The sequence below is a fragment of the Bufo bufo genome, chromosome 4, assembly GCF_905171765.1.
Source record: "Bufo bufo chromosome 4, aBufBuf1.1, whole genome shotgun sequence".
In the NCBI taxonomy this organism is placed as follows: domain Eukaryota; kingdom Metazoa; phylum Chordata; class Amphibia; order Anura; family Bufonidae; genus Bufo; species Bufo bufo.
In genome coordinates, this window is record NC_053392.1 from 28,694,515 (window position 1) to 28,719,805 (window position 25,291).

Genomic DNA, 25,291 nt, shown 5'->3' on the forward strand with positions numbered 1-25,291 from the left:
ATACTTACCTTCGCTGTCTGTGGCCGGCCGGGCGCTCCTCCTACTGGTAAGTGAAAGGTCTGTGCGGCGCATTGCTTATAGCACAGACCTGTCACTTACCAGTAGGAGGAGCGCCCGGCCGGCCACAGACAGCGAAGGTAAGTATAATGCTTCTAAAATTGCTAAGTAACCATGGCAGCCAGGACTGCAGTAGAGTCCTGGTTGCCATGGTTACCGATCGGAGTCCCAGCGATTAAACTGGGACTCCGATCGGAACTCTCCGCTACCACCAATGATGGGGGGGATTTTAATTAGGAGGGGGGAGAGGGGAGGCCGCACTGGCCACCAATGAATGTAATACAGGGGAGGGAGGTAGGGGGGGCCGCACTGGCCACCAATGAATGTAATACTGGGGAGGGAGGGGGGGGCGCACTGGCCACCAATGAATGTAATACAGGGGAGGGAGGTAGGGGGGCCGCACTGGCCACCAATGAATGTAATACTGGGGAGGGAGGGGGGGGCGCACTGGCCACCAATGAATGTAATACAGGGGAGGGAGGTAGGGGGGCCGCACTGGCCACCAATGAATGTAATACTGGGGAGGGAGGGGGGTCTGCCCCCTGCTGCCTGGCAGCACCTGATCTCTTACAGGGGGCTATGATACGCACAATTAACCCCTCAGGTGCGGCACCTGAGGGGTTAATTGTGCGGATCACAGCCCCCTGTAAGAGATTGGGTGCTGCCAGGCAGCAGGGGGCAGTTATGTACACAGTTCTTAGTATATTCTAACTTGAAGCGTCCCCATCACTATGGGAACGCCTCTGTGTTAGTATATACTGTCGGATCTGAGTTTTCACGAAGTGAAAACTCAGATCTGAAAAAGCTTTTATGCAGACGGATCTGCGGATCCGTCTGTGTGAAAGTAGCCTACGGACACGGATCACGGACGCGGATGACAATCTTGTGTGCATCCGTGTTTTTTCACGGACCCGTTGACTTGAATGGGTCCGTGAACCGTTGTCCGTCCAAAAAATAGGACAGGTCCTATTTTTTTGACGGACAGGAAACACAGATCACGGATGCGGATGACAAAAGGTGCATTTTCCGAGTTTTCAACGGACCCATTGAAAGTCAATGGGTCCGCACAAAATCACGGAAAACGGAACAACGGACACGGATGCACACAACGGTCGTGTGCATGAGGACTAAGATTGTTCTTTTTGGGTCTAATGGCCGGAGACAGTTTGTCAGACGACCCCCAAACACTGAATTCAAGCCACAGTACACTGTGAAGACAGTGAAGCATGGTGGCGCAAGCATCATGATATGGGGATGTTTCTCATACTACGGTGTTGGGCCTATTTATCGCATACCAGGGATCATGGTTCAGTTTGAATACATCAGAATACATGAAGAGGTCATGCTGCCTTATGCTGAAGAGGAAGTGCCCTTGAAATGGGTGTTCCAACAAGACATCGACCCCAAACACACCAGTAAACGTGCAACATCTTGGTTCCAGACCAACAAGATTGACGTTATGGAGTGGTCAGCCCAATCCCCGGATCTTAAAGGGTTTCTATCACTTTGTTTCACCTATTTAGCTTTCAGACACTAGCGATCCGCTAGTGTCTGCTTTATCTAACCATCCTAATATAAGAGCTTATTGTCCTGCCGTTTAGCTAAAAAAATAACTTATATAGATATGCAAATGAGCCTCTAGGTGCTATGGGGGCGTCATTAGCACCTAGAGGCTCCGTCTACCTTAACAAACTGCCGCCGCCCAGCGCGTCCCTCCAGCCCGCCCATCTCCAGCTGAAGCGATCCTCTCCGTGCGCGTCTCTGTTCTGCGCATGCGCAGTGAATGTCTGATCGCTTCCCTGCTCAGACATCTCCACTGCGCCTGTTCCTCGGAGCACTATGACGTCATCGGCGCAGGCGCAGTGGAGATGTCTGAGCAGGGAAGCGATCAGACATTCACTGCGCATGCGCCGAATACGAGGAGCATCGCATTCCGGAGGAGATGGGCGGGCTGGAGGGACGCGCTGGGCGGCGGCAGTTTGTTAAGGTAGACGGAGCCTCTAGGTGCTAATCACGCCCCCATAGCACCTAGAGGCTCATTTGCATATCTATATAAGTTATTTTTTTAGCTAAACGGCAGGACAATAAGCTCTTATATTAGGATGGTTAGATAAAGCAGACACTAGCGGATCGCTAGTGTCTGAAAGCTAAATAGGTGAAACAAAGTGATAGAAACCCTTTAATACAATAGAAAACTTGTGGGGTGACATAAAAAAATGCAGTTTCTGAGGCAAAACCAAGAAAAAGAGAAGAACTGTGGAATGTAGTCCAATCATCCTGGGCTGGAATACCTGTTCACAGGGGCCAGAAGGTGGTTGACTCCGAGCAACACAGATGTACAGCAGTTCTCAGAAACAGCGGTTATACAACTAAATATTAGTGAAGTGATTCAAAGGAAAGCAAAATCTTCAGACATTTTTCAGTTCATATAGTGAATGTTTGAGTTTGCAAAGAAGAATACAAACACTGCTATTTTTTTGTCTAATATTCACTTTTCTTCAATTTTTTTTAGAGGAACAACACAAATTTTATATATTTTTCTTCATGTTTTGATTTGAAATAGAATGTGTAGTGTTCCCAATGCATATGTGTGTATGGAAATAAAAGCTATTAGAAGGATTTTGAGCTTTAGTCACTTTTTTAACCCTTTAAGGACCCATGACGTAGCTGTTCGTCATGGGTCCGATCCCTCAACATGGCGCCTTAGCCGCGGGGTTTCTGCTATTTTTAATAGCAGAGACCGGCGGCACATGTATGCGATCAGCCAAAAGGCTGATCGCATGCATCTTACCCTTCAGATGCCGTGGTCAAATGTGACCACGGCATCTGCGCATGACCGGAACCAGAAGTCGCGCGCTTCCGGTTCGGTAACAGCTTTCCACCGGCTGAGATCGGGGAACCTGTTACTTTGTGCTAATTGACCGAAGCATCAAGCAGGCTTCAGAGTCAATTAGATGTATATATCAATACAGGCCACTAGGTGGCAGCCTTGTATTGATATAGTGCAAATGAAGTCTTCAATGGTGGCTATATAGCCATCGCTGAATACTATGGGCAATCGAATGATTGCCAGTTATTGTCACCCAAGGCAACTTAAAAAAAGTAAAAAATTTTTTTTACTAATATATATATATAAAAAAAAAAAGTTCAAAATCACCCTCCTTTCCTTAAAATAAAAATACTTAACCAATAAAAAAAATAAACATCATGAATTTCCGCTTTTTGAAGCAGCTCTGACTTTCTGAGCACCTGTCATGTTTCCTGAGGTTCTACAATGCCCAGACAGTAAAAACACCCCACAAATGACCCCATTTCTGAAAGTAGACACCCTAAGGTATTCGCTGATGGGCATAGTGAGTTCATAGAACTTTTTATTTTTTGTCACAAGTTAGTGGAAAATGATGATTTTTTATTTTTTTTTTCTTACAAAGTCTCATATTCCACTAACTTGTGACAAAAAATAAAAACTTCTATGAACTCACTATGCCCATCAGCGAATACCTTGGGGTGTCTTCTTTCCAAAATGGGGTCACTTGTGGGGGTAGTTATACTGCCCTGGCATTCTAGGGGCCCAAATGTGTGGTAAGTAGTTTGAAATCAAATTCTGTAAAAAATGACCGGTGAAATCCGAAAGGTGCTCTTTGGAATGTGGGCCCCTTTGCCCACCTAGGCTGCAAAAAAGTGCCACACATGTGGTATCTCTGTATTCAGGAGAAGTTGAGGAATGTGTTTTGGGGTGTCTTTTTACATATACCCATGCTGGGTGAGATAAATATCTTGGTCAAATGCCAACTTTGTATAAAAAATGGGAAAAGTTGTCTTTTGCCAAGATATTTCTCTCACCCAGCATGGGTATATGTAAAATGACACCCCAAAACACATTCCCCAACTTCTCCCGAGTACGGAGATACCAGATGCGTGACACTTTTTTGCAGCCTAGGTGGGCAAAGGGGCCCATATTCCAAAGAGCACCTTTCGGATTTCACCGGTCATTTTTTACACATTTTGATTTCAAACTTCTTACCACACATTTGGGCCCCTAGAATGCCAGGGCAGTATAACTACCCCACAAGTGACCCCATTTTGGAAAGAAGACACCCCAAGGTATTTCGTGATGGGCATAGTGAGTTCATGGAAGTTTTTATTTTTTGTCACAAGTTAGTGGAATATGAGACTTTGTAAGGAAAAAAAATAAATAAAAAAATCATCATTTTCCACTAACTTGTGACAAAAAATATAAAATTCTAGGAACTCGCCATGCCCCTCACGGAATACCTTGGGGTGTCTTCTTTCCAAAATGGGGTCACTTGTGGGGTAGTTATACTGCCCTGGCATTCTAGGGGCCCTAATGTGTGGTAAGTAGGTAAATGACCAGTGAAATCCGAAAGGTGCTCTTTGGAATGTGGGCCCCTTTGCCCACCTAGGCTGCAAAAAAGTGTCACACATGTGGTATCGCCGTATTCAGGAGAAGTTGGGCAATGTGTTTTGGGGTGTCTTTTTACATATACTCATGCTGGGTGAGAGCAATATCTCGGCAAAAGACAACTTTTCCCATTTTTTTATACAAAGTTGGCATTTGACCAAGATATTTATCTCACCCAGCATGGGTATATGTAAAATGACACCCCAAAACACATTGCCCAACTTCTCCTGAGTACGGAGATACCAGATGTGTGACACTTTTTTGCAGCCTAGATGCGCAAAGGGGCCCACATTCCTTTTATGAGGGCATTTTTAGACATTTGGATCCCAGACTTCTTTTTACGCTTTAGGGCCCCTAGAATGCCAGGGCAGTATAAATACCCCACATGTGACCCCATTTTGGAAAGAAGACACCCCAAGGTATTCAATGAGGGGCATGGCGAGTTCATAGAATTTATTTTTTTTTGGCACAAGTTAGCGGAAATTGATTTTATTTATCTTTTTCTCACAAAGTCTCCCTTTCCGCTAACTTGGGAATTTTTTTTAAATCTTTCATGGACTCAATATGCCCCTCACGGAATACCTGGGGGTGTCTTCTTTCCGAAATGGGGTCACATGTGGGGTATTTATACTGCCCTGGCATTCTAGGGGCCCTAAAGCGTGAGAAGAAGTCTGGAATATAAATGTCTAAAAATTTTTACGCATTTGGATTCCGTGAGGGGTATGGTGAGTTCATGTGAGATTCTATTTTTTGACACAAGTTAGTGGAATATGAGACTTTGTAAGAAAAAAAATAATAATTTCCGCTAACTTGGGCCAAAAAAATGTCTGAATGGAGCCTTACAGGGGGGTGATCAATGACAGGGGGGTGATCAATGACAGGGGGGTGATCAGGGAGTCTATATGGGGTGATCACCCCCCTGTCATTGATCACCCCCCTGTAAGGCTTCATTCAGACGTCCGTATGTGTTTTGCGGATCCGATCCATGTATCAGTGGATCCGTAAAAATCATGCGGACGTCTGAATGGAGCTTTACAGGGGGGTGATCAAAGACAGGGGGGTAATCAATGACAGGGGGGTGATCAGGGAGTCTATATGGGGTGATCAGGGGTGATCAGGGGCGATCAGGGGCTAATAAGGGGTTAATAAGTGACAGGGGGGGGTGTTTTGTAGTGTGGTGCTTGGTGCTACTTATTACAGAGCTGCCTGTGTCCTCTGGTGGTCGATCCAAACAAAGGGGACCACCAGAGGACCAGGTAGCAGGTATATTAGACGCTGTTATCAAAACAGCGTCTAATATACCTGTTAGGGGTTAAAAAAATCGCATCTCCAGCCTGCCAGCGAACGATCGCCGCTGGCAGGCTGGAGATCAACTCTCTTACCTTCCGTTCCTGTGAACGCGCGGTATCTTCACTTTTACATGAAGATACCGGAGCCTATACCGGGCGAACGGAGCGGCGCCCGGGCATAACAGTAAGTGCAGGGGGATCCCTGGGCGCCGCTCTCCATGTCTGTATACTTAGTTTAGATGTTTTATTCTAGTGAAAGGTCCTCTTTAACTCACCTTAATAAACTTGTTTGCGCAGCCGGCTTCTCTTCTGTCTTCTTCTGTGAGGAATAGGACCTTTGATGACGTCACTGCGATCATCACATGGTCCATCACCATAGTAAAAGATCATGTGATGGACCATGTGATGAGCGCAGTGACGTCATCAAAGGTCCTTTTCCTCACAGAAGAAGACAGAAGAGAAGCCGGGCTGCGCGAACAAGTGGATTAAGGAGAGTTAAATTATTTTTTATTTTTTTAACCCCTCCAGCCCTATTGTACTATGCATTCTGTATTAAGAATGCTATTATTTTTCCTTATAACCATGTTATAAGGGGAAATAATACAATCTACACAACCTTGAACCCAAACCTGAACTTCTGTGAAGAAGTTCGGGTCTGGGTACCACAGTCAGTTTTTTATCGCGATAAAAACTGAACAACGGAACGCAATCGCAGTCAAAACTGACTGCAATTGGGTACCTACTCGCGCGGGTTTGCCGCAACGCATCCAGACTTTATCCGGACACACTCGAGTGAAAGAGACCAAAAGAATGGTGTGGTATTAAACAGGCAGGAAGTGCTCAAACCCACATGCAGTTGTGTGTGTGTATATACAGTGGGGGAAATAATTATTTGACCCCTCACTGATTTTGTAAGTTTGTCCAATGACAAAGAAATGAAAAGTCTCAGAACAGTATCATTTCAATGGTAGGTTTATTGTAACAGTGGCAGATAGCACATCAAAAGGAAAATCGAAAAAATAACTTTAAATAAAAGATAGCAACTGATTTGCATTTCATTGAGTGAAATAAGTATTTGAACCCCTACCAACCATTAAGAGTTCTGGCTCCCACAGAGTGGTTAGACACTTCTACTCAATTAGTCACCCTCATTAAGGACACCTGTATTAACTAGTCACCTGTATAAAAGACACCTGTCCACAGAATCAATCAATCAAGCAGACTCCAAACTCTCCAACATGGGAAAGACCAAAGAGCTGTCCAAGGATGTCAGAGACAAAATTGTAGACCTGCACAAGGCTGGAATGGGCTACAAAACCATTAGCAAGAAGCTGGGAGAGAAGGTGACAACTGTTGGTGCGATTGTTCGAAAATGGAAGGAGCACAAAATGACCATCAATCGACCTCGCTCTGGGGCTCCACGCAAGATCTCACCTCGTGGGGTGTCAATGGTTCTGAGAAAGGTGAAAAAGCATCCTAGAACTACACGGGAGGAGTTAGTTAAGGACCTCAAATTAGCAGGGACCACAGTCACCAAGAAAACCATTGGAAACACATTACACCGCAATGGATTAAAATCCTGCAGGGCTCGCAAGGTCCCCCTGCTCAGGAAGGCACATGTGCAGGCCCGTCTGAAGTTTGCCAATGAACACCTGAATGATTCAGAGAGTGACTGGGAGAAGGTGCTGTGGTCTGATGAGACCAAAATAGAGCTCTTTGGCATTAACTCAACTCGCTGTGTTTGGAGGAAGAAAAATTCTGCCTATGACCCCCAAAACACCGTCCCCACCGTCAAGCATGGGGGTGGAAACATTTTGCTTTGGGGGTGTTTTTCTGCTAAGGGCACAGGACAACTTATTCGCATAAACGGGAAAATGGACGGAGCCATGTATCGTGAAATCCTGAGCGACAACCTCCTTCCCTCTGCCAGGAAACTGAAAATGGGTCGTGGATGGGTGTTCCAGCACGACAATGACCCAAAACATACAGCAAAGGCAACAAAGGAGTGGCTCAAGAAGAAGCACATTAAGGTCATGGAGTGGCCTAGTCAGTCTCCGGACCTTAATCCAATCGAAAACCTATGGAGGGAGCTCAAGCTCAGAGTTGCACAGAGACAGCCTCGAAACCTTAGGGATTTAGAGATGATCTGCAAAGAGGAGTGGACCAACATTCCTCCTAAAATGTGCGCAAACTTGGTCATCAATTACAAGAAACGTTTGACCTCTGTGCTTGCAAACAAGGGTTTTTCCACCAAGTATTAAGTCTTTTTTTGTTAGAGGGTTCAAATACTTATTTCACTCAATGAAATGCAAATCAGTTGCTATCTTTTATTTAAAGTTATTTTTTCGATTTTCCTTTTGATGTGCTATCTGCCACTGTTACAATAAACCTACCATTGAAATGATACTGTTCTGAGACTTTTCATTTCTTTGTCATTGGACAAACTTACAAAATCAGTGAGGGGTCAAATAATTATTTCCCCCACTGTATATATATATATATATACATACAGTACAGACCAAAAGTTTGGACACACCTTCTCATTCAAAGAGTTTTCTTTATTTTCATGACTATGAAAATTGTAGATTCACACTGAAGGCATCAAAACTATGAATTAACACATGTGGAATTATATACATAACAAACAAGTGTGAAACAACTGAAAATATGTCATATTCTAGGTTCTTCAAAGTAGCCACCTTTTGCTTTGATTACTGCTTTGCACACTCTTGGCATTCTCTTGATGAGCTTCAAGAGGTAGTCCCCTGAAATGGTCTTCACTTCACAGGTGTGCCCTGTCAGGTTTAATAAGTGGGATTTCTTGCCTTATAAATGGGGTTGGGACCATCAGTTGCGTTGAGGAGAATTCAGGTGGATACACAGCTGATAGTCCTACTGAATAGACTGTTAGAATTTGTATTATGGCAAGAAAAAAGCAGCTAAGTAAAGAAAAACGAGTGGCCATCATTACTTTAAGAAATGAAGGTCAGTCAGTCAGCCGAAAAATTGGGAAAACTTTGAAAGTAAGGGCTATTTGACCATGAAGGAGAGTGATGGGGTGCTGCGCCAGATGACCTGGCCTCCACAGTCACCGGACCTGAACCCAATCGAGATGGTTTGGGGTGAGCTGGACCGCAGAGTGAAGGCAAAAGGGCCAACAAGTGCTAAGCATCTCTGGGAACTCCTTCAAGACTGTTGGAAGACCATTTCAGGGGACTACCTCTTGAAGCTCATCAAGAAAATGCCAAGAGTGTGCAAAGCAGTAATCAAAGCAAAAGGTGGCTACTTTGAAGAACCTAGAATATGACATATTTTCAGTTGTTTCACACTTGTTTGTTATGTATATAATTCCACATGTGTTAATTCATAGTTTTGATGCCTTCATAGTCATGAAAATAAAGAAAACTCTTTGAATGAGAAGGTGTGTCCAAACTTTTGGTCTGTACTGTATATATATATACATACACACACACATATATACACACAGGGGAGAAAATCCTGCACTTGTGGCCTGTTGCTAATGACGATCCCCTGCTTTCCATCCACAGGCTACATTTAGGTGCACCTGCGAGGCCTGGGCCATACTAGTCAGTCTTTAGTGGAACTCGCAGACTCCTCCGTCCTCCCATTGCTAGCATGGCCACATGCTGGAGGTAACTGGTGAGTTGTCTGTGAGTCGGACCTCATGCTCCTGTAATTTGCCCACTGGCCCCTGGCATTGCCCACAAGGGCTATGTAGGTGAGTGTTAGGTCCCGAGCTACTTGAGAAACCTTGGCGCGGTGCTCGGGCTCAGACAAGTCCTACACCGTAGGACATGTTAGCTAAATTCTCAATTTTATCATCAGTTTGAGGGTTTAGTAAGACCGCAGAGTGCACCTGTCTTTGCTATTGTTATACTGTTCAGTTTTGTCCCCATTGACAATAATTGGGGACAAAACTGAAGCGTTTTTTTCCGGTATTAAGCCCCTATGACGGAACTCAATACCGGAAAACTTAAACGCTGGTGTGAAAGTAGCCTAAGTTCCCCATGATGTCATAATAGTGCACAGGAATCCCCATATAACGCCACCTGTGAGAGCGGGAAATTATCATATGTGTCACTTACTTCTATATCTACTGTATATTACATGTGAGGGGTTATCAGATATTATCCGGTGATACCTGTGATATTATTACCTCTATATTACATGTGAGGGGTTATCAGACATTATCCGGTGATACCTGTGATATTATTACTTCTATATTACTGTATATTACATGTGAGGGGTTATCAGATATTATCCGGTGATATCAGTGATATTATTACCTCTATATTACTGTATATTACATGTGAGGGGTTATCAGATATTATCCGGTGATACCTGTGATATTATTACCTCTGTATTACTGTATATTACATGTGAGGGGTTATCAGACATTATCCGGTGATACCTGTGATATTATTACCTCTATATTACTGTATATTACATGTGAGGGGTTATCAGACATTATCCGGTGATATCTGTGATATTATTACCTCTATATTACTGTATATTACATGTGAGGGGTTATCAGACATTATCCGGTGATACCTGTGATATTATTACTTCTATATTACTGTATATTACATGTGAGGGGTTATCAGATATTATCCGGTGATATCTGTGATATTATTACCTCTATATTACTGTATATTACATGTGAGGGGTTATCAGACATTATCCGGTGATACCTGTGATATTATTACTTCTATATTACTGTATATTACATGTGAGGGGTTATCAGATATTATCCGGTGATATCTGTGATATTATTACCTCTATTTTTTTTTTTTTTTTTATTGAATAATTTTATTTTCTACAATTGTAATTACAAAAAGATACAATTAAAAAGTGCTGAGAATCCAGAAAATACACCAGAGACATAATTACCTCTATTTTACATGTGAGGGGTTATCAGACATTATCCGGTGATACCTGTGATATTATTACCTCTATATTACTGTATATTATAATTAGGGCTGCAACGATTAATCGAAGTTATCGATAATATTCGATAACGGGATTCATTATCAACGAATCCAGTTATCGAATAATCGGCCGATTCGTTGCTATGCGGGGCGGGAGCGGGCGGTCAGGGTCCTTAACCAGCAGTAACTTTTACTTCAACTTTAAATCAGCGCATCTTTACTAACTTACAATGAAGCTCCGGTAACAGGCTGAGCGGGCGGCGGCGTTACGTCACTTACTCACGTGACGCGCCTGCTTCATTCATAAAGTGGGCGGAGCAGGCGCGTCACGTGAGTAAGTGACGTTACGCCGCCGCCTGCTCTGCCTGTTACTGGAGCTTCATTGTATTTGTAAGGTAATAAAAATCATAGAGCTGATTTAAAGTTCAAGTAAAAGTTACTGCCAGTTAAGGAATAGTCTGAATACTGATGTGGCCGGTGTATTGGGAGATCTGTGGATGGCGCTGTTATGGAGGGGGATCTGTGGATGGCACTGTTATGGAGGGGGATCTGTGGATGGCAGTGTTATGGGGAGGGGGATCTGTGCACTGCTATGGGGAGGGGGATCAGTGGATGGCAGTGTTATAGGGAGGGGTGATCTGTGGATGGCACTGTTATAGGGAGGGGGGATCTGTGGATGGCACTGTTATAGGGAGGGGGGATCTGTGGATGGCACTGCTATGGAGGGATCTGTGAATGGCACTGTTATGGAGAGGATCTGTGGATGGCATTGTTATGGGGGGGGATCTGTGGATGGCACTGCTATGGGGGGGATCTGTGGATGGCAGTGTTATGGGGAGGGGGATCTGTGCACTGCTATGGGGAGGGGATCTGTGGATGGCAGTGTTATAGGGAGGGGGGATCTGTGGATGGCACTGTTATGGGGGGGGGATCTGTGGATGGCACTGCTATGGGGGGGGATCTGTGGATGACATTGTTATGGGGGGGATCTGTGGATGGCACTGCGATGGGGGGGGGGATCTGTGGATGGCATTGTTATGGGGGGGGATCTGTGGATGGCACTGCTATGGGGGGTATCTGTGGATGGCAGTGTTATGGGGAGGGGGATCTGTGCACTGCTATGGGGAGGGGATCTGTGGATGGCAGTGTTATAGGGAGGGGGGATCTGTGGATGGCGCTGTTATGGAGGGATCTGTGGATGGCACTGCTATGGAGAGGATCTGTGGATGGCATTGTTATGGGGGGTGGGATCTGTGGATGGCACTGCTATGGGGGGGGGGATCTGTGGATGGCAGTGTTATGGGGAGGGGGATCTGTGCACTGCTATGGGGAGGGGATCTGTGGATGGCACTGTTATGGAGGGATCTGTGGATGGCACTGCTATGGAGAGGATCTGTGGATGGCATTGTTATGGGGGGGGATCTGTGGATGGCACTGCTATGGGGGGGGATCTGTGGATGGCAGTGTTATGGGGAGGGGGATCTGTGCACTGCTATGGGGAGGGGATCTGTGGATGGCAGTGTTATAGGGAGGGGGGATCTGTGGATGGCACTGCTATGGGGGGGGATCTGTGGATGGCAGTGTTATGGGGAGGGGGATCTGTGCACTGCTATGGGGAGGGGATCTGTGGATGGCAGTGTTATAGGGAGGGGGGATCTGTGGATGGCACTGTTATGGGGAGGGGGATCTGTGGGTGGCATTGTTATGGGGGAGATCTGTGGATGACACATATAGCATACGATGCTATATAGTGTCATCCATAGATCACCCCCATAACAGTGCCATCCACAGATCCCCTCCATAACAGTGCCATCCACAGATCCTCCCCATAACAGTGCCATCCACAGATCCTCCCCATAACAGTGCCATCCACAGATCCTCCCCATAACAGTGCCATCCACAGATCCTCCCCATAACAGTGCCATCCACAGATCCTCCCCATAACAGTGCCATCCACAGATCCTCCCCATAACAGTGCCATCCACAGATCCTCCCCATAACAGTGCCATCCACAGATCCCCTCCATAACAGTGCCATCCACAGATCCCCTCCATAACAGTGCCATACACAGATCCTCCCCATAACAGTGCCATCCACAGATACCCTCCATAACAGCGCCATCCACAGATCGCCCATAACTTGTCTTTTTTACATTGTAATGCAAAATTTTTATAATTATGTAACTCCAAAATTTGTTTTAATATGGCCTTTGAACATAATTTTTCAAGTAAAATCATATAAACCCCTTTTTTTGTCATTTTGGTGTTTTTTCCAGATTAATCGATGAAATTATCGACAACTAATTATTATTATTCAAATAATCGTTAGCTACAGCCCTAATTATAATTGAGGATTTAGGGGGATATCAGATACAGTATTAGGGATCCTGCACACAGCAATTGTTGTTTTGCAGGGCACAAATTGCGGATCCGCAAAACACGGATACCGGCCGTGTGCGTTCTGAATTTTGCGAAAGGGAACGGCCGGCCCATAATAGAACAGTCCTATCCTTGTCCATAATGCAGACAATAAAAGGATGGTTTTTTTTTTTAAGGACTTACGGACATGGAACGTACACTTCTGTTTTTCTTTTTTGCGGCCCCATTGAAATGAATAGTTCCGCGTACATAAGCCCTTATCCAATATTACTATCATCTTGAAGTACATTATCCGCATATCACTATGTATATTACTAGTTGCATCTGGAGTATAAGGGTATTAGCCCCTCCTGTATAATCTACTATCATTCAGTAGGTTTTGGCGCAGCAGAGGACACGTGCCTCAAATTGAGGTTTTCTGTTTATACGTGGCGTCGTGTGTGGCATGTAGTGCAGCTCACTGCCATTGGTGGAAATCTTAAAAACTATGGACACCTTCGGAGCAATTTTTTAAATTCATGCATTTTACTCATTTTTGGCGAAAAATATTTTTTTATTGTCTTTATTAAAAAAAAAATCTAAACTGTCGCTCTTGAGTTCTGTCAGCTGTCGGCTCATGTGAGGCCTTATCTCTGATCTTCTGACCTCATACACACATTATAGCTCAATTCTTATCAAACTGATAAGAATATGGCTTAGCGAGTGTTTATGAGGTCCGGAGATCAGAATTAATACTTCATATGAGACGTCAGCTGACGGAACTCAGGAGGGACAGTCTGCAAAAAGACTGATTTTTAACCCCATGTATCACAAAAACTGCTGAACGTATTTAATAAAGACCATTGAAAAAAATGATTTTTTTTTAGCTCAAAATGAGTAAAATGCAATCAGAAAAAATTGCCCCCAAAAGTGTCCGCCTCCTTTAGAGGGTCTTGTCTTTGATTTCGCCCCTGCCAGGAGTTTTCCTTCCTATAGGGTGATGACTGAATGTCCCGCCATTGCTACCTCATTACCATAGTGTTTGCCTATAGATATACTGACCCCTAGTTGACAGGTCACAGCCAGTGTCTAATCCATTGGATCTAACTGTTTAGATCGTCAGAATGATCCCATTCGGTTGCAAATTATTCACACCCCTAGGTGTTTCCTGGTGTTGACATAGCATGATTGCCCCCACCAGTGGTTTCCGATAATCGACAATATTATAATGACTGCCTATGTTTGTCCTCGATTTAATGCTAAGTTACAGCGATCACAGCTGATGTGCAGACCTTTGTGTTTCCATGGTAACGGACTGTAAACGCTCCCCGCGTGGTCTCATCCTGACGTCACATTCTCTGCCGTCCGGTCCTTATTTCTTACTGTGAAATAATAGAGGAAAGGGCACGTGGCTGCCGGATCAGACTACACAGGAGTTGTTTGTAGTCTGTTACCATGGAGACACATAACGCTTAACAGGTGCTGTCGGTACAAAACTCAAGAGATTTCCTAACGCAGACTATTTTCATGGGCGTGCCCTTTTAGATACATTCAAGCAATAATACAATTTGGTTGCAGATACATGAAGATCCAGGAAAGGAGACGGACCTGAGGATAGTGCAGTTGGAGGAAACCATTCAATTAGCTCAACAATTATATAAAGTCGCAGGAAAATACATGACACTGGGCTGTGTGCACATTGTGCCGGCAGTGATATCGTACTTGTGCTGTGCTGATAGCATGTGATATTATATTATGGTGTGTCAAGTGCGGTGACGGTGTATCACGTTGTGCAGTGACTGTGTATCACGTTGTGCAGTGACTGTGTATCAGGTTGTGCAGTGACTGTGTATCAGGTTGTGCAGTGACTGTGTATCAGGTTTGTGCAGTGACTGTGTATCAGGTTGTGCAGTGACTGTGTATCAGGTTGTGCAGTGACTGTGTATCAGGTTGTGCAGTACTGTGTATCAGGTAGTGCAGTGACTGTGTAATCAGGTTGTGCAGTGACTGTTTAACAGGTTGTGCAGTGACTGTGTATCAGGTTGTGCAGTGACTGTATCAGGTTGTGCAGTGACTGTGTATCACGTTGTGCAGTGACTGTATCAGGTTGTGCAGTGACTGTGTATCACGTTGTGCAGTGGACTGTGTATCACGTTGTGCAGTGACTGTGTATCACGTTGTGCAGGACTGTGGAATCAGGTTGTGCAGTGACCTGAGTATCAGGTGTGCTTGACCTGTGTATCAGGTTGTGCAGTGACTGTGTATCAGGTTGTGCAGTGACTGTGTATCAGGTTGTGCAGTGACTGTGTATCACGTTGGCAGTGACTTTGTATCAGGTTGTGCAGTGACTGTGTATCACGTTGTGCAGTGACTGTGTATCAGGTTGTGCAGTGACTGTGATCAGGTTGTGCAGTGACTGTGTTATCAGGTTGTGCAGTGACTGTGTATCAGGTTGTGCAGTGACTGTGTATCAGGGTTGTGCAGTGACTGTGTATCACGTTGTGCAGTGACTGTGTATCAGGTTGTGCGTGACTGTGTATCAGGTTGTGCAGAGATGCTGTGTATCAGGTTGTGCAGTGACTGTGTATCAGGTTGTGCAGAGATGCTGTGTATAAGTTGTGCAGTGACTGTGTATCACGTTGTGCAGTGATGTGTATCAGGTTGTTGCAGTGACTGTGTATCACGTTGTGCAGTGACTGTGTATCAGGTTGTGCAGTTGACTGTGTATCAGGTTGTGCAGTGACTGTGTATCACGTTTGTGCAGATAGTGACTGTGTAGTCATCGTTGTGCAGTGACTGTGATCAGGTTGTGCAGTGACTGTATCAGGTTGTGCAGTGACTGTGTATCAGGTTGAGCAGTGACTGTGTATCAGGTTGTGCAGTGACTGTGTATCAGGTTGTGCAGTGACTGTGTATCAGGTTGTGCAGTTGACTGTGTATCAGGTTGTGCAGTGACTGTGTATCAGGTTGTGCAGTGACTGTGTATCAGGTTGTGCAGTGACTGTGTATAGGTTGTGCGTGACTGTGTATCAGGTTGTAGCAGTGGACTGTGTATCAGGTTGTGCAGTGACTGTGTATCAGGTTGTGCAGTGACTGTGTATCAGGTTGTGCAGTGACTGTGTATCAGGTTGTGCAGTGACTGTGTATCACGTTGTGCAGTGACTGTGTATCAGGTTGTGCAGTGACTGTGTATCAGGTTGTGCAGTGCTGTGTATCACGTTGTGCAGTGACGTGTATCACGTTGTGCAGTGACTGTGATATCACGTGTGCAGTGACTGTGTATAAGGTTGGTGCAGTGACTGTGTATCAGGTTGTGCAGTGACTGTGTATCACGTTGTAGCAGTGACTGTGTATCAGGTTTGTGCAGTGACTGTGTATCAGGTTGTGCAGTGAGCTGTGTATCAGTTGGCAGTGATGTGTATCACGTTGTGCAGTGACCTGTGTAACAGGTTGTGCAGTGACTGAGTATCACGTTGTGCAGTGACTGTGTATCAGGTGTGCAGTGACTGTGTATCACGTTGTGCAGTGACTGTGTATCAGGTTGTGCAGTGAGCTGGTGTATCACGTTGTGCAGTGACTGTGTATCAGGTTGTGCAGAGTGACTGTTATCAGGTTGAGCAGTGACTGTGTATCAGGTTGTGCGTGACTGTGTATCAGGTTGTGCAGTGACTGTGTATCAGGTTGTGCAGTGACTGTGTATCAGTTGTGCAGTGACTGTGTATCAGGTTGTGCAGTGACTGTGTATCAGAGTTGTGCAGTGACTGTGTATCAGGTTGTGCAGTGACTGTGTATCAGGTTGTGCAGTGACTGTGTATCAGGTTGTGCAGTGACTGTGTATCAGGTTGTGCAGTGACTGTGTATCAGGTGTGCAGTGACTGTGTATCAGGTTGTGCAGTGACTGTGTATCACGTTGTGCAGTGGACTTGTATCAGCTTGTGCAGTGCGTGTTATCAGGTGTTGTCTGCAGTGACTGTGTAATCAGGTTGTGCAGTGACTGTTGTTCAGGTTGTGCAGTGACTGTGTATCACGTTGTGCAGTGACTGTGTATCACGTTGTGCAGTGACTGTGTATCAGGTTGTGCAGTGACTGTGTATCAGGTTGTGCAGTGACTGTGTATCAGGGTTGTGCAGTGACTGTATCAGGTTGTGCAGAGATGCTGTGTATCACGTTGTGCAGTGATGTGTATCAGGTTGTGCAGTGACTGTATCAGAGTTGTGCAGTGGACTGTGTATCACGTTGTGCAGTGACTGTGTATCACGTTGTGCAGTGACTGTGTATCAGGTTGTGCAGTGACTGTGTATCAGGTTGTGCAGTGACTGTGTATCACGTTGTGCAGTGACTGTGTAATCAGGTTGTGCAGTGACTGTGTATCAGGTTGTGCAGTGACTGTGTATCAGGTTGTGCAGAGATGCTGTGTATCACGTTGTGCAGTGACTGTGTATCAGGTTGTGCAGTGACTGTATCAGGTTGTGCAGGTGACTGTGTATCAGGTTGTGCAGTGACTGTGTATCAGGTTGTGCAGTGACTGTGTATCACGTTGTGCAGTGACTGTGTATCAGGTTGTGCAGTGACTGTGTATCAGGTTGTGCAGTGACTGTATCAGGTTGTGCAGTGACTGTGTATCAGGTTGTGCAGTGACTGTGTATCAGGTTGTGCAGTGACTGTGTATCACGTTGTGCAGTGACTGTGTATCACGTTGTGCAGTGACTGGTGTATCAGGTTGTGCAGTGACTGTGTATCAGGTTGTGCAGTGACTGTGTATCAGTTGTGCAGTGACTGTATCAGGTTGTGCAGAGATGCTGTGTATCACGTTGTGCAGTGACTGTGTATCAGGTTGTGCAGTGACTGTGTATCAGGTTTGCGCAGTGACTGTGTATCAGGTTGTGCAGTGACTGTGTATCAGGTTGTGCAGTGACTGTGTATCAGGTTGTGCAGTGACTGTGTATCAGGTTGTGCAGTGACTGTGTATCAGGTTGTGCAGTGACTGTGTATCAGGTTGTGCAGTGACTGTGTATCACGTTGTGCAGTGACTGTGTATCACGTTGTGCAGTGACTGTGTATCAGGTTGTGCAGTGACTGTGTATCAGGTTGTGCAGTGACTGTGTATCAGGTTGTGCAGTGACTGTATCAGGTTGTGCAGAGATGCTGTGTATCACGTTGTGCAGTGACTGTGTATCAGGTTGTGCAGTGACTGTATCAGGTTGTGCAGTGACTGTGTATCACGTTGTGCAGTGACTGTGTATAACGTTGTGCAGTGACTGTGTATCAGGTTGTGCAGTGACTGTGTATCAGGTTGTGCAGTGACTGTGTATCACGTTGTGCAGTGACTGTGTATCAGGTTGTGCAGTGACTGTGTATCAGGTTGTGCAGTGACTGTGTATCAGGTTGTGCAGAGATGCTGTGTATCACGTTGTGCAGTGACTGTGTATCAGGTTGTGCAGTGACTGTATCAGGTTGTGCAGTGACTGTGTATCAGGTTGTGCAGTGACTGTGTATCAGGTTGTGCAGTGACTGTGTATCAGGTTGTGCAGTGACTGTGTATCACGTTGTGCAGTGACTGTGTATCAGGTTGTGCAGTGACTGTGTATCAGGTTGTGCAGTGACTGTATCAGGTTGTGCAGTGACTGTGTATCAGGTTGTGCAGTGACTGTGTATCAGGTTGTGCAGTGACTGTATCAGGTTGTGCAGAGATGCTGTGTATCACGTTGTGCAGTGACTGTGTATCAGGTTGTGCAGTGACTGTATCCGGTTGTGCAGTGACTGTGTATCACGTTGTGCAGTGACTGTGTATCAGGTTGTGCAGTGACTGTGTATCAGGTTGTGCAGTGACTGTGTATCAGGTTGTGCAGTGACTGTGTATCAGGTTGTGCAGTGACTGTGTATCAGGTTGTGCAGTGACTGTGTATCAGGTTGTGCAGTGACTGTGTATCACGTTGTGCGGTGACTGTGTATCACGTTGTGCGGTGACTGTGTATCACGTTGTGCAGTGACTGTGTATCACGTTGTGCAGTGACTGTGTATCACGTTGTGCAGTGACTGTGTATCACGTTGTGCAGTGACTGTGTATCAGGTTGTGCAGAGATGCTGTGTCATGTTGTCATGGTGTCAGGTTGTCATGTTGTCAGGTCGTGCACGCACCGTGCTATGTGGATCACGCTTCCTCCATACACCGGGGCTCCGGGGTCCCGGTTCGCTGGTCCCTGCTCCCCGCCTGTGGCACCGGATCCCGGTCAGGCCGCCGCAATGTGCGGCTTCAACTCACAGAATACTGCGCATGTGCGAGACCGGAGCCGAGACTGGACGGGAGGGGGTGCGCTGGACGGGAGGGGGACGGAGAACGGAGGAGGATACGGAGGGGGGGGACACTGCAGAACGGGGGCATCTGAGGGATGGGGGAATACGGGAGGGGATACGTGAGAGAAGAGAGGGATACCGGAGGGGGGACACCTGAGGGACCTGGAAATATGGAAGACACCTGGGGGGATGGAATATGGGAGGATAGGCATAGGAGGGGGAGACACCTGAGGTGAGAGGGGGACACAAGAGGAATTGAGGGTACAGGAAGGGGAGACATGAGAGAAGAGAGGGATATAGGAGGGGACACCAGGCGGGAGAGGGGGACACAAAAGAATGGGGGTACAGAAGGGGAGACATATGAGAGAAGAGGGGATACAGAAGGGGAAGACAAGACAAATTGAGGGTACAGGAAGGGGAGGACATGAGAGAAGAGAGGGATAGAGGAGGGGACACCAGGCGGGAGAGGGGGACACAAAAGAATGGGGGTACAGAAGGGGAGACATATGAGAGAAGAGGGGATACAGAAGGGGAAGACAAGACAAATGAGGGTACAGGAAGGAAGACGTTAGAGAAGAGGGGGATATCGGATGGGGAAACCGTAGAGGGGAGTGGGGAACATGGTAGAGAGACCACCAGAATAAAGAAGGGTACATAAAGAGGGTCGGGACATACCTGAAGTAGAGACATATGAGAGACTAGGAGAATATAGGATGGTGAGAGGATAGAAAGGGACGCAAGGAGGAAGGAAGATGGAGGGTAGAGGTGGGGGAGGCATATTAGAGGGAATATTGGAGAGGGGGACACGAAAAGGATTGGGGTACAGAAGGGTGAGACATGAGAGAACAAAGGAATATAGAATGGGGAGACACCAGAGGGGAGCATGGTAGAGGTGACACCAGAGAGCAAACGGGGATACAAGAAGGATGGAGGGGGATACACATGAAAGAAGCAGAGGATACAGGAGGGGAGACACCAGAAGGGAGAGGGGGACTCAAAGTATGGAGGGTACAGGAAGGGGAGACATGTAAGAGGAGATGGTGATACAGGGGGGGAGGACTAGAGCGGAGGGCAAAGGAATGGGAAAAATATGTGAAAAGATGGGATACAGGAAAGGGTGACACCTGAAGGAAGAGGGGGACACAAGATGAATTGAGGGTCCGGGAAGGGGAGGCATAGAAGAGGAAAAAGGGGACACAAGAGAGGAGACACCAAAGGGGAGAGGGGGACACAAGTGAGAGACATGTGAGTGAAGAAGATAATATAGGAAGAGGAAATACCAGAAGGTATAGAGGGGGATGCAAGAAAAAAATGGAAGGTACGAGAGGGGAAGACATAGGAGAGGAGACACCAGACCAGAACAGGGGACTAAAGGATGATGGGGGTACAGGAAAGGGAGAGACACTAGAGGGGGGACAGGGAGGAGAGACATGAGAGAAGAGGGGGATTCGGGAAGGGAGACACCTGAGGGAGGGGGGAAATATGGAGGACACCTGGGGGGAGGGAATATGGGAGGATAAGCATAGGAGGGGGATATAGGATGGGGAGACACCAGAGGAGAGAGGTGGACACAGGAAGGATGGGGGTACGAGAAAGGGGAGAGAAGAGGGGGATACTAGAGGGGGACATGGTAGAGGTGACACCAGAGAGGAAAGGGGAACACAAGAAGGATGGAGGGTACAGGAGGGGGATACACATGAAAGAAGAGGATGATACAGGAAGGGAGACACCAGGGAGAGGGGGACACAAGAAGTATGGAGGGTACAGGAGGGGGAGACATGTAAGAGGAGATGGTGATACAGGAGGGGAGGACTAGAGCGGAGGGCACAGGAATGGGAAACGTGAGAAGATGGCATACAGGAGAAGGAGACACAAGATTAAATTGACGGTCCAGGAAGGGGAGGCATAGAAGAGGAGAGAGGGGATACAAGAGAGGAGAACCCAAAGGGTAGAGGGGGAAACAAAGGGGTACAGAAGGGTGAGATATATGAGAGTAGAAGATAAGATAGGATGAGGACATACCAGAGGGTAGAGGGAAATGCAAGAAACATAGAAGGTACAAGAGGGGAGACTTAGGAGAGAGGAGACAGCAGACCAGAAATGGGGACTAAAGGATAGGGGTACAGGAAGGGAAGAAATATGAGAGAAGAGGGGGTAACAGGAGGGTAGACACCATAGAGGAGAGAGGGGACATGAGAAGAATGGGGGTACAGAAAGGGGATATAGGATGGGGAGACACCAGGGGGTAGAGGAGATACCAGAAGGGAGCAGGGACATAATGAGGATAGAAGATACCAGAAAGTGGAGTCATATCGGAGAAGAGGGGGATACAGGAGGGTTGACATAAGAGGGGGACACAAGAAGGATGGGGGTATACAGAAAGACAGACAGCGGGAGGAGAACTGGAGGATACAGGAGGGGAGACACCAAAAGGGACAGGATGGCTCAAAAAGTATGGAGGGTACAGGAGGGGGAGGGAGGATAGGAGAGGAAAAAAAATACAGGAGGGGAGATACCAGAGCTAAGACAAGAATGATGGGAATACAGGAGAGTCGAAACCAGAGGGGAGAAACTGACACTAGAAGGATTGGGGATACAGGAGGGGAGACATATGGAAGAAGAGGAGGTTACAGGAGGGGAGACACCAGAGGGAAGAGGGGGATACAAGAGAGGTGGAGGGTACAGGAGAGGGAGACATATGATAGGAAGGGGGATATAGGAGGGGGAGACATATGATAGGAAGGGGGATATAGGAGGGGGAGACATATGTGGAGTTTACAAGAGGGAAAGACCAGGGGTAAGAGGGGAAAACAAGAAGAATAAGATTACAGGAGGGGGAGACATAGGAGAATAAAATTATACAGGAGAGGGGATACCAGAGGGGGGGGACAAAAAGGCTGGGGGAGTACAACAGGGGAGACATATAAGGGGAGAGATGGGTACAACAGGGGAAGTAAGGAGTGGGAGACACAAGGGGGTAGAAGAGATACTAGAAGTGGGGGAGATATAGGGTGGAGACATATGAGGGGAGCAAATATAGGAGGGGAAGACATCAGAATGAGAGCGGATAAAGGAGGACACAAGAGTGAAGAAGCACCGGAGGGAGAGACGCAAAAGATTATTTACAGGAGGAAGACACAGGAAGAATGAAGGAATACATGAGGCACATGAAGGCACAGGGATATAGGCGGGGAGGAGTGAGCATACAAAATGTAGGGGGATACCACGAGGGACGTACACTATATGGAGAAAAGTATTGGGCCTCTGACCTTAATTATGGACTTTAGATGTTTCATTCAATCTCATTCCCACAGGTGTATAACATCCAGCCTCTATTCATACAGTCTGTCATTACCACATTGTATATTATCCAGCACCTAGCCGTACAGTCCGCTAGTACCACAGGTGTATAACATCCAGCCACCAGCCATGCAGTCTGCCATTACCACAGGTGTATAACAATCAGCTTCTAGCCATGCAGTCTGCCATTTCCACAGGTTTTTTAACATCCAGCCCCTATCCATGCAGTCCTCGATTACCACAGGTGTATAACATCCAGCCCCCAGCCATGCAGTCTGCTATTATCACAGGTGTATAAGATCCAGCCCCTAGCCATGCAGTCTGCCATTACCACAGGTGTATAACATACAGCCCCTAGCAGTGCAGTCTGCCATTACCACAGGTGTATTACATCCAGCCACCAGCCATGCAGTCTGCTATTATCACAGGTGTATAACATCCAACCCCTAGCCATGCAGTCTGCCATTACCACAGTGTATAACATCCAGCTTCTAGCCATGCAGTCTGCCATTTCCACATTTTTTTTTTTTTTTTTTTTTAACATCCAGCCCCTAGCTGTCACAGATGATGTTGCAGATAGCTGGAACTTATGAATAAACGTCCGACTGGCTTGATCCCAAACTAAGGAGCATATAGGTGAGCCCTATAAAACCCTAAGAGCTCTCCCTGATTGCTATGCCCATGCAAGGGTCTCAATGGTAGACGATTGCATGCCCACGTACCTAAGACTGTGTGACACCTGAAAACCCTATAATAGTGAGGGGACACGACCACCGGCTCCCTGCACTTAATACGGACGGAGTCAGGGTTACCTAGAATCAAGCCAGCAAGGAAACACAATACATGAAAAGACTTATCTGAGTAAACAGCAGCAGCAGCCTCCAGCAGTAAACACTTCACCCAGGAAGTAGTATAAACCTTAAAAGTTAGGCAGTATAGGAGGGAATATAAAGGGAGACGATTAGTCTAAATAGGTGACACCTGGGAGAAGGAAAGGAGATGACAAAGTGAAACCAAAACAAAGAACATCATGCAAGAGGTAGAGAAGGACGTCTGCCAGACCTTCTCACAGAACTGGCGGTGACTGTACCCCTCCCTCTACGGGTGGACTCCGGACACTCAGAGCCCACCTTCTCAGGATGAGACCTATGGAAAGCCCTGATGACACGAGTGGCCTTAATGTCCGCCACTGGGACCCACATTCTCTCCTCAGGACCATAACCCTTCCAAATGAACGAGGTACTGGAGAGAACCGCGGATAATGCGAGAATCCACAATCCTAGAGACCTGAAATTCAAGATTACCATCAACAAAAATCGGAGGAGGAGACAAAGAGGAGGGTACAGTGGGTTGGACATAAGGTTTTAATAGGGACCTGTGAAAAACATTATGGATCTTCCAAGTCTGAGGAAGATCAAGACGGAAGGCAACGGGATTGATGACGGACAAGATCTTGTAAGGCCCAATAAACTTAGGACCCAACTTCCAGGAGGGAACCTTCAGTTTGATATTCTTTGTAGACAACCACACCAGATCACCCACATTCAGGTCTGGACCAGGCACACGTCTCTTATCTGCCACACGCTTATATCTCTCACTCATCCTCTTCAGATTACCCTGAATCTTCTGCTAAATAAATGACAAAGACGAGGAAAATCTCTTCTCATCAGGTAAACCAGAAGACCCCTCTCCAGAGAATGTCCCAAACTGCGGATGAAACCCATATGCACCAAAAAATGGTGACTTATCAGAGGACTCCTGGCGACAGTTATTTAAAGCAAATTCAGCAAGGGACAAAAAAGAATACCAATCCCCCTGATTCTCCGCCACAAAACAGCGCAGATATGTCACCAGATTCTGATTGACGCGTTCGGTCTGACCATTCGACTGCGGGTGAAAAGCAGAAGAGAACGACAACCGAATCCCCAAGCGAGAACAGAAGGCCTTCCAGAATCTGGAAACAAATTGCGTGCCCCTATCAGAAACGATGTCTGAAGGAATGCCATGCAATTTAACAATGTGATCAACAAACAAGGTGATCAACAAACGCTTGCGCCAACGTCTTAGCATTGGGTAACCCAGTAAAGGGAATGAAATGCGCCATTTTGTTAAAACGGTCCACTACCACCAAAATCACAGTCTTCCCCGAAGAACGAGGCAGGTCCGTAATGAAGTCCATGAACAGATGCGTCCAAGGACGGGAAGGAATGTGTAACAGGAGGAGAGAACCCGATGGCCGTGAATGAGGGACCTTGGCACGAGCGCAGGTCTCGCAGGCTGCCACAAAACCCTCAACCGTCTTACGAAGAGCCGGCCACCAGAATCTCCGAGCAATGAAATCCACTGTGGCTCTACTCCCCGGGTACCCAGCAAGGACCGTTTCGTGGTGCTCCTTAAAAACCTTGTGCCGTAAAGCGAGAGGCACAAACATCCTCCCAGGAGGACAAAGATCAGGAGCCTCTGCCTGGGCTGCCTGAACCTCTGCCTCCAAATCAGGATAAAGAGCAGAGACGACCACCCCTTCAGCCAAAATGGGACCCGGGTCTTCAAAGTTCCCCCCTCCTAGAAAACAACGTGACAGGGCATCCGCCTTCACATTTTTAACCCCAGGGCGGGATGGGA

The 25,291-nt window shown here is 46.6% G+C and overlaps 1 protein-coding gene across 2 annotated transcripts in view; it reads right to left on the reverse strand.

The window, feature by feature from the left end:
* Window positions 1-19,339, reverse strand: part of MAPRE3 (microtubule associated protein RP/EB family member 3) — a 97,546-nt gene extending 78,207 nt beyond the window's left edge. For both annotated transcript variants that reach the window (XM_040427014.1, XM_040427011.1), the window contains exon 1: window positions 19,214-19,339. The gene's annotated coding sequence lies outside the window, so the exon portion shown is untranslated. The remainder of the gene's footprint in view (window positions 1-19,213) is intronic.
* Between the last annotated feature and the right edge of the window lie 5,952 nt (window positions 19,340-25,291).